Genomic DNA, 9670 nt, shown 5'->3' with positions numbered 1-9670 from the left:
GCTTCTATATGGAACAATAATAACAAAAATGAAATAAGGGAGTTGCACTAATAATAATAAGGGTATACACTGGTTGTATAGGGACCTAACAATATCGTGGTCAAAATTGGGTAGTATCCTATCAATATGTTTAGAAAAGTTATGTATTACTTCAAGGATTACAATTATGTCCTTGGCCAACCAAGGATGATTATATTCTCATGTTAAGTCAAAAATGAAATATCATTTTCAATGTCCTAGGAATCAATCCTATATCCTTTGATTATATTAGTAATATATTCCTCTCTAAAACATTCTACTTTAAATGGGTCAATAGGAAATGGAGGGATCTAATTAATAAGTAGTGTATATTAAAGAAAAATAGATCGACCATATATTTGACATTAAAAAGAAATATTTAGGCTCTCTATGATATCTTAGGTACTCGTATCCTAATCTAGTGAGGGAGGAGAGGAGTTATGGGAATCTTCCCAAGCGTCTTGGTGTATTAAAATATAACTTGTTGAAAATACATTTTCTTCATGATTTGGGACTTCAAATTCAAATTCATTTCCTTGAAATATTAGATGAACAATTGTGAGTGTCAAAATTTTATATAAATGGTTTCATAGGTTTAGACCTCTTTCTAGTGCTAGAAGAACTATTGAAGGGAAAGAATGCACTTCCAAGTAGTTCAAGGGACTCAACCCAAAATAAATCCATACTAAATTGACAAGGAAAGTCCATCTAGCACGTGAAGGAACATGTACCTATATAGAATATTTTGTTGAGACACAAATGATTATCACATGGGTTTATTGGATCCATATTCTAGAATAACCTTTACGTGGAATCCAAGGACTGATGTTGATTAAAAAGAAAATAATAAGAAGACATGTCTATTCTATACCATACAAAAGAAATTAGTGTTAACAAAATAATCCAAGGAACATGCAAATCTCTTCAGCAAATAAATTAATATAAGAAATAAAAAATTGAACCAATTTAAATTATATATTAAAATCATATTATTCCTAGAACACCCCAGATAGGATTCCTCTATAAATATTGGCTTCTTAATATTAAGAATAGAGAAAAAATAGTTACTATAGTATACTTAATTTCCCTTGAATGTGAAATTTCTTGACCCATAATACTTGGGGTGCAACCCTCTATATAGCATCACAAAATATCCCCCCTTGTCAAGAGTCTATGAGGTCTAATCATGACACTAAATTTGGCTCCTAGTTTTTTCATGTAAATGCCAGAAACAACCTCAGCCAACTAGAGGAAGTTAGGTAGTTGCGCTACGCATGTTGGCCATGTGGAATCCATAGCTCCTTCAGGTCACTTACAATGATTATTCATAATGAATGCATATATGGTGTGTCATTGATTGATATTTCATCATGCCTCAAATGTTGAGCTCTAATCCTTAATCCACTTCCTTGCTAAAGTGTGTCCATCAATGAACTCTCACATTATTGGTCTTTAAATTATCTTTTCTATGTTGTCATTTTTTGGTAACCATCTTCACTCACTCTTTTTTTATTTATTTTTATTGGACTACCACTTTCAACTTCAAGATGATCAGCTACTCTCACTCATTTGGTGCACTATTTGCATGTACTTGCACCTAATTGTGATGAAGAATAATAATCATAGTTTGAGTTGCACAAGAAAATATATAGGTGTGATACTATTTAGGGGTATATAGTTTTGGTAAATAAGATATATAGTTGAGTCTAGTTATGGATGTTATAGTTAGTAATTATGGGGATAATAAGGGTATAAAGTGAAAAGGAAAAGAATGAACTATGATAGAGAACATTGTGACCAAACTAGTTAGGGATTAAAGATGTGTTATATAAGGGCTAGGGATTATATATGTTACATGATTAAGAGTTTCATAGTTTTACATTATATGTCTTAGTGATCAAATCAAAGGGTTAAGGAATATAAAGGTTACAATAATAATGGTTATAAGGGATATAATTTATAATGACTTGTGATATAAGGATTGATGGTATAGGGGTCAGGGTGACAATAGTTTAGGTTTAAGGATCATTATGCATAGTCTAAGAGTTTAATTAGGTTATTTGTGTTAAGGGTAATATTACATGTTTTAGAGTTAAGTGTTTATGGTTAGAAGTGTTATGTTGTATAATAGTTAACGAATACAAAGGTTAATGATTACTAATTAAGGTTATTCATGTTGTATTTCAAGGGCTATAAGTGTCAAAAATTAATTTTTTGAGGCTACATTAAATGCTATAATTATAAAATCACATAGAGGTAGTAGGTAAGGGGTTATAATAGTTAAGTTTAAGGGTTATATGATTTTAAGGTTGTGTGTTAGTTCTCAATGGTTATAAGAATAATGGGTTAGCAATTATTATTTATAAAGGCTATATGAAATATTATATATTAATATTTTTTAAAGGATATTAAATATTAATATTTCATTAGTATATATGGTTAGGTGATTAGATGATACAGTTATACGGTTATAAGATAATGTGAGGAGTTGCACCACCTCACATTTAAGGGAATGGTTGAAAGATAGTTGTTAAGGAGGTTGAGGATAATGAAGGTGAGTAAATATATCAAGCATCCTTAAAGATAAGGAAATGCAATATGGTACTATAGAGAAGCCCAACATAGTGTCAAGAATACTAGGATGTGAATATCATTACATAATTTGCAACCTTGCATAGAGAATATGAGTATTTTTCCATGGATTTTTTTGTCACTCTTAGAGACAACCCCTAAGTTGAGGGGAAGGGTCAATTCTTAGGACATCTTAGAGTCTCTTGAAGATGAATCATTATTTCTCAAGAGTTAAATATAGTATGGTCTAAATCTGGTTCAATAATCATATTTAGAGACCAACCACATTAAATACATTGACAATACTTCATTCCAAAGAATTAAAGTTTAGCTATGGTGCTAACATAGAGATAGTTAATCTTATTTAGTTGCTGTGATATAGGTGAGGAAAGAGATGAAAGAAATAAATATGGTGTAGAGAGCTAGAGATAGAATCATGTACGCTAAACTTCAGAAGAAAAATGAATAGACAAAGGAAATGAAATTAGAAACCATGGAGCACATTTTAAGGATTTAAATATGTTAGTTTTAGTATTTGCATCCTGTCATCAATGATAAAAAATCCTCTTTTCATATTCAAATTAGGGTCTCCCTCAGAAAATTTTGTCATTCCACCTAGGTCCTAATTCAAAAACTTACTCACTGATGGTAACCCTAGTAAAAAAAACCCTCACTCTCCCTCAAAAATCAATACTTTCTAGCCCACCTTTATGTCTTACTGAGCATATATCAATCATAAAATCTCATTTCATCATGACTTTATGTCAGTCAAGTCAACATGGCGTCTGGTCATTCAAGGTCCCATTAGGTCACTAGGTTTCATTTTCAAAGGTTCAATAATACTCCATTTCATCTCATAAGGTCAGCAAAAGTGTGAGAGTGATTGAAATAATATTTCTTTATCATCTGAAGAAGATTTTTTAATATGTAAAAATGGTTTTCGAAAGTTGTAATTTTGGTTTCAAAGTATGATTTTCATACCAAAGTGTAATTTCATTCAAAAAAGAGGTGTGATTTTTGTATTTTTTATTTTTTTTTTATGTAATTTTATGTTCATTATATGTAATAAGTATTGTTCCTAAGCTACCAACTCAAACTCTATATGCCAACTTCATCAAAGCAAAGTGAAATGTAAAGAGTGCCAAACTCTAGCCTCATCAATCTGCTAAGAAGAAAATCAAAGTGTAAATAGTAATTAGCAAAGTTTTCAAAGGTGAATTAAAACATTAGAAAGTGGGTTTCAAAATAAAAAAATAAAATTCACTCAACTATATATGCTCGATGATCCTTGTTTCATTTTTTAATGAGGTTGACACAAGATCAAACTATCCTAGGACTCTCGTTCATGGGCCATATGAGAACATGGCTCCCAAGAGATCTTCACGGGATGGAAGAACTATGCTCTAGGAGGAACACATATCATTAGACACCAATGAGATATCAGGTTCCAATACCCCCAGTACATGATGTACGAGACCATCTGCATGATCATCAGCAGAGGCAAAGATGGAACGGGTAGCCACATAATTGACCTGTGGCAAAGAAGGTACTGCTTCCGAGCAAGAACCGAGAGGGGATGACAGTTGCATAGGAGGCACCAGGGGGCTAAAGAATGATAATTGATCTATGGTCACCATTCTTCCATCATGTGGAAAACAATCCACATGAAAAGGTGAAGATACGAGGGCCCCCATGGCATAAATATAATCATGGCCAAGGAGAAGACTGAAATCTAAAGCACCTTGGACAACCATGACGTCTATATAGATGGTTTTCCCCCCCAAAGTAACAGGAAGCTTCAGGAGGATCCCTAAAGGTTGATTGGTTCCTCCGTCAAATGCCAACAGATTCTGTGTGACTGGCACAAATTGTGGGGAGCCCAGAGCTTGCCAAGTAATGGAAGGCATAAGACTAACAGACGCACCCTCATCCAAGATAGTGCCAAGTATTTCCTTATTATAGGCATGTACTGTAATCTGGAAAGGCACATAGGATGGAAGGTGGAAAGCGATCAAGGGACTCCAATCGAAGGAAATGACCAAACTACTTGGTAGGGGAATCATATGATTTCCCCTTGCTCTACAGGGACCGAAGGAGAAATCTCTTGATTAGCGGGGATAGGAGGGTCGTTTTCGGACTCTGGAGAACCTGACAAGACGAGAAGAACATGAGCATGCTGCTCTTCTGAAACAGAGTGATCAACAGGTGGTGAACCCAAGTCGATACTCTCTCCGACCAATGGTTGGTCCAGAACAGGCTGAGCACAGCCAGGGTCAGAAGGAGGAATACGGACAAGAGAAGAATCTAAGTCAATCCCTTTGTCGATGGGGAGAGGTTTTGAAGAGAGCCTCTAATAACCAACAGGAGGTTGAGGTGAAGAAGCTATAAGACTTTCCAAAACAACAGAAGCTTTATCCATGAGTGGACAAAGGTGAAGGGGATGGATGCCTTCACATAGCCTACAAGGGAATCGAATCTTCCCTTTCTTCTTACCATTTCCAGTTGATAGGGTAGCATCGTCATGAGCTCCAGAGGATGATGAGGGATGAGCGGATCACGAGACCATACTTCTAAGTTCCTAGGAATGCCAAGACAATCACGAAGAAGATGGTCACCCTTGCACAATTTACAAGGAAACTTAACCTTCCGTGGAGGAGCAGAAGGTGGTCCGGCCTGAGATGTACTCAGGGTAGTAGCTACATAGGTGGCCTCACATTTATCAAAATTCATCATCATCATCATCATCTTCTTCTTCTTCTTAGTCTCCTGGTTACTAGATGTGAAACTTTCACCAGGAAAAGGAGGAGATGAAGGTGAAGAAACAGGGGAAGAAGGCACAGGATCAGCTTTGGAATCAATATTTCATGATTCAAATGAAGGAAAAGGTGGAACAAGAGTCATGACGCTTGGGACCACCGAGGTTGAAAACAACCAAATGGGCAGACCCATGGTTAACCTAGGCAAGGACAATGTTGCCATAAACGGAGCACCGGCATTTCCAAAAGAAGGAAACAGACCAGGGTTCCCATCTGGGGGAAGACGTTGGTCAGTAGATTCACGGAATGTTGCCATCGAGAATGAGAGTGGAAAATAACCGAACTATAATGAATAACTCTAACTATTACTAGGAATATTTCATGGGCAGTAAATTTTATGACACAGGAACAAAACTTGACCTTTTCATGTTTCAAGAGTCGAGAAAAGGACGAAAAGGTGACTCTATCTCTTTTGAGGTTTAATGAGCCTGAAAGGACAAGTGATCAGATGGACCTTTTATTTTAAGGAGTCCAAAAAGGAATGAAAGTGAATACTCTGGAGAAACTAGGCAAAATGTTTACCAAACATCCCGTAAAACTACATATACACCTTGGCAATCATATGAAAACCAAGGACTTTCCGTACGGCAGTCAATCTTCTCGAATGTTGTGTTCAGTGTGTTACAGTTTTCTAGGTGGCAGACATGGCTTCCTAAGGATATAGGATGATAACCTATTGGGGTCTCCCAACATATATTCGATGGTATTGGAAGCACAATTCCATACTAGACCGCTATTGAGTCACAGAAGGAGGACTCACCCAAGCTTGAGTGAAAACAATAGTGACTAGGTTTAACGACGCCAAAGCACATCTCTAGCCTAGACCTCTAAATAGTGTGCGTTATGTTCCAATGCATTGTTAAGTCCATCCAGTTCATTTTAGAGTTGATCTTGAATTATGTTTCAGTTTTCAGGTCATACTGTATGTATACAAAAAAAACCTAGGATGCAGCTAGAATGAGTGAACCATATTTTACTTCAATGAACACTTACCTACAGGAGGGTAGAGAGATCATTCCCAAACCAAGAAAACCAAGATGAGCTAAGAGACACAGTGCAAAACACATCAACCCTACAGTGCACGAATACTACTGATGATAGATTTTATCATTTTCTTTCCAATATGAAAACTTGAAATGCAAATACGCTTTCACTTTCATATACTAAATGAATGTAGTGTTTTGATTTTTATTGTTTTGAATTTAAAATAAAAACAAACACGCAAGTGTGAAACATGTTGACCCAAATAATTGTAATCTATGTTCGATAGTGAAAATAAATCAAATCAATACTAAATATTGGTTCAATAATCGTCACCAAAAATCAACCAGAAAGGAACAAGCAATGAAGAAGGCTCAGACAAATCGACAAGAAGGTTGCAAATGACCCTTGGGCAAACTAGCAATCAAGCCAACTAATTCAAGAACTTGAAAGGACAAACTACATCAGACAGTCAAAAATGCAAGATTCATTCAACAAAGCCAAAGAAAGAGTACCTTAACCATAAAGAATAAAAAACAAGCTACTGAGCAAGAGAAATAAAGCAAGGGATCAACAGGATTGGTGGATTCAGGAGGTAGAATTGAAAAAATCAATTCTACAGGAATCGTCACGGGCATAACACCATCAACTAGGGACGGTCGGCCACTAGCTGTAGCAACAGAGTGACGTCGTCATGAGAGTACATGTCTCTTCTGTGACGGGCCGATTTCAGGAGTTGTCGCGACTGTACGACGAGATTCAGTGACACACAGGACTTTGCAAAAGATACAAAGTGATGTCGGCGCGACTGTTAAACTATTTTTAGTGACGATCTTAAAAACAATGACAGATGAACAAGAAACTCCCAAACAAAAACCAGCCAATCCTATAGATAATAAAGGGATTTCCCAGATTGACCCAGGTAATCGAAAAGACTAATAGTTTATCCCCAAAATTCAAAAGACACCAAATCAAAAAAAAAAAAAAGAGCAAACAAGAGAAGAAATATGCAAAGGACTCCCCAGCGGAGTCGCCAACTTGTGATGCAGGACAAAGGCAACCCCTCTAGCCCTAGAGTGGGTCTAGTCATAGCAAGGACAAAAAAACAGTTAATTCCCTTAAATAGTCATCGTTGGAGGCCTACCTCAAACTGGTGGTCGATGAAGTTTCATTGTGCTGCTCTAGCTTCCATTTCCTTCTCCTTAATGAGTGATCAACCTGAAACACCACAAAGAAACAATAGAGCACGTAACCGAGAAACAACAATGATCTATTTACTCACAAAGTGAAGAAGTCATGAGCTATCAAGTAAATTACATACAATACATAGGAAATCATCATTGATTGTATTAATAATAAATCAAGAGCAAAGCTTACAACCAATTCTTGATGTCGCAAGCTTTCTTAGAGGGTCCAACCAGTGTGTTTCTTCAAGCATTCACTCTCAAAGATGGGTCTCCCAAATAGCAATATATATCTCTCTCTCATTCACAAGCTTTACACAAGGTTAAGAGCACTCCACACCTTCTTGCAAACTACAAAACAATCCCACACTTGTCACACTCACACCAACTATCTATCAAACTCAAAAGAAGCAGCAGCACTATACAGCCAAAAGAACTAAAAACTATCAACTAGCAGATCATATCAATGGTGAGTGATTTTATAGGAGGAGGAGCCTCCATGAAATGAGGGAGAGGGAGCTTGGCCTCAAGGGAGGTTGCACAAGAGGTGGAACCACCATCCCAGAGGTGGAAAGGCAACCCAAATTGACCCAACAACCAGCTCTAGAAACATCTAGAAAGCTGACTGTTTAAACTAATTCACCAAATCTAGATCGTCGCGGATCATGAACTGAGGACTAGTGACGACGTCGCAACGATATAGTGCATGACAGAGAACCGTCACGGATTTTAAGGGTTTACTAGCAACAATGCAGGAACTTAGTCAAAAAGGGTTAATCTTCAGCATCAGAGAGCATTTTCTTAATCTTCTTACATTAGTGGGAAGATATGAACATGTTTATTTGACACATGACACAGTAGAGGGACTGGGATGAAGACAATGACAAATTACTGTGTAACACGGTGCAAGTGAAATACCACTACTTTTAACATTATTTTACTTATTCTGTGGGGTGGAGATGGGGCACTACCCCTATTTTTAGCCTTAAGGCATGTTTCAGCGGGTCAATCCAGGTGGAAGACATTGTCAGGTGGGGAGTTTGGCTGGGGCAACACATCTGTTAAAAGATAATGCAGGTGTCCTAAGATGAGCTCAAAGAGAACATAAATCTCATGTGGAACAAAAGGGTAAAAGCTCATTTGATTTTTATTTTTAGTACGAATACAAACCATGAGAGCGTGGCCTATCGATCCTTTAGATTTTTGGAATTTGAAGCTAGAGATGTTAGAAAAGTTACCACAGTGATAACTGGCTTGTGGAAGCCAAGCATTCATAGCGACGTTGCTTTTTGGTCCTTCGATGTCGGCTCTTCCTATCATTGTGAAGCAGAATTCACCAAGTGTTCGATTGTTCACCCACCAATAGGGAACGTGAGCTGGGTTTAGACAGTCGTGAGACAGGTTAGTTTTACCTTACTATGAACCGCACCGAAATAGTGATTCAACTTAGTATGAGAGGAACCATTGATTCACACAATTGGTCAGCGCACTTGGTTGAAAAGCCAATGGTGAAAAGCTACCGTGTGTCAAATTATGACTGAATGCCTCTAAGTTAGAATCCACACTAGAAGCAGTGCATGTCACTCTTCGACTGTATCTCGACTTGTAGTATGGGTGTCGCTTTGTCACCCCCAGGGGCTTGTGTCATTTGCAAATTGTGACTGTGAAGCATCTTGGTTGAGGCAGCTTTGAAGTTCAACTCCAAATGGTCATTGAGAAGAATCCTTTGGAGATGACTTAAATATGTGATAGGTATTGTAAGTGGAAAGGTGGCCTTGCTGCCATGATGCACTAATATTCAACCCTTGGTCACCTCGATTTAGAGCTTCCCTCTTGTCATAAACAAATCTGGACAACCCTCCCACTCTTGCACCTTTGCCTCTTCCTCCAGACGAAGTTTTTTTATTGCTTAGGGGCGGAAATTTGGGGTTTCCATGCTGCGATGGAAAAGTCGTCAAAGCCTGGGAAAATTGGGGTTTCCATGTCATGCTTGGCACCCAAAATTTTGGGGTTTCCATGTCGTGCCCGGTGCCCAAAATTTTGGGTTTCCACATTGCGATGAAAAAGGCGTGCAAGCATGGGAAAAATTAGGGTTTCCAT

At 37.4% G+C, this 9670-nt stretch overlaps 1 pseudogene; it reads left to right on the top strand.

Moving 5' to 3' along the window:
• The first annotated feature begins 8382 nt into the window (after nucleotides 1–8382).
• Nucleotides 8383–9391, top strand: LOC149157356 (25S ribosomal RNA; annotated as a pseudogene).
• Nucleotides 9392–9670: the final 279 nt, after the last annotated feature.

Source organism: Pinus tabuliformis, chromosome 5_2 (genome assembly GCF_031772625.1).
Source record: "Pinus tabuliformis cultivar Carrire ecotype Pingquan chromosome 5_2, CPIR1, whole genome shotgun sequence".
Taxonomy (NCBI): domain Eukaryota; kingdom Viridiplantae; phylum Streptophyta; class Pinopsida; order Pinales; family Pinaceae; genus Pinus; species Pinus tabuliformis.
The sequence above is the reverse complement of the archived record's forward strand: the minus strand, read 5'-3'. Positions and strand labels throughout refer to the sequence as shown.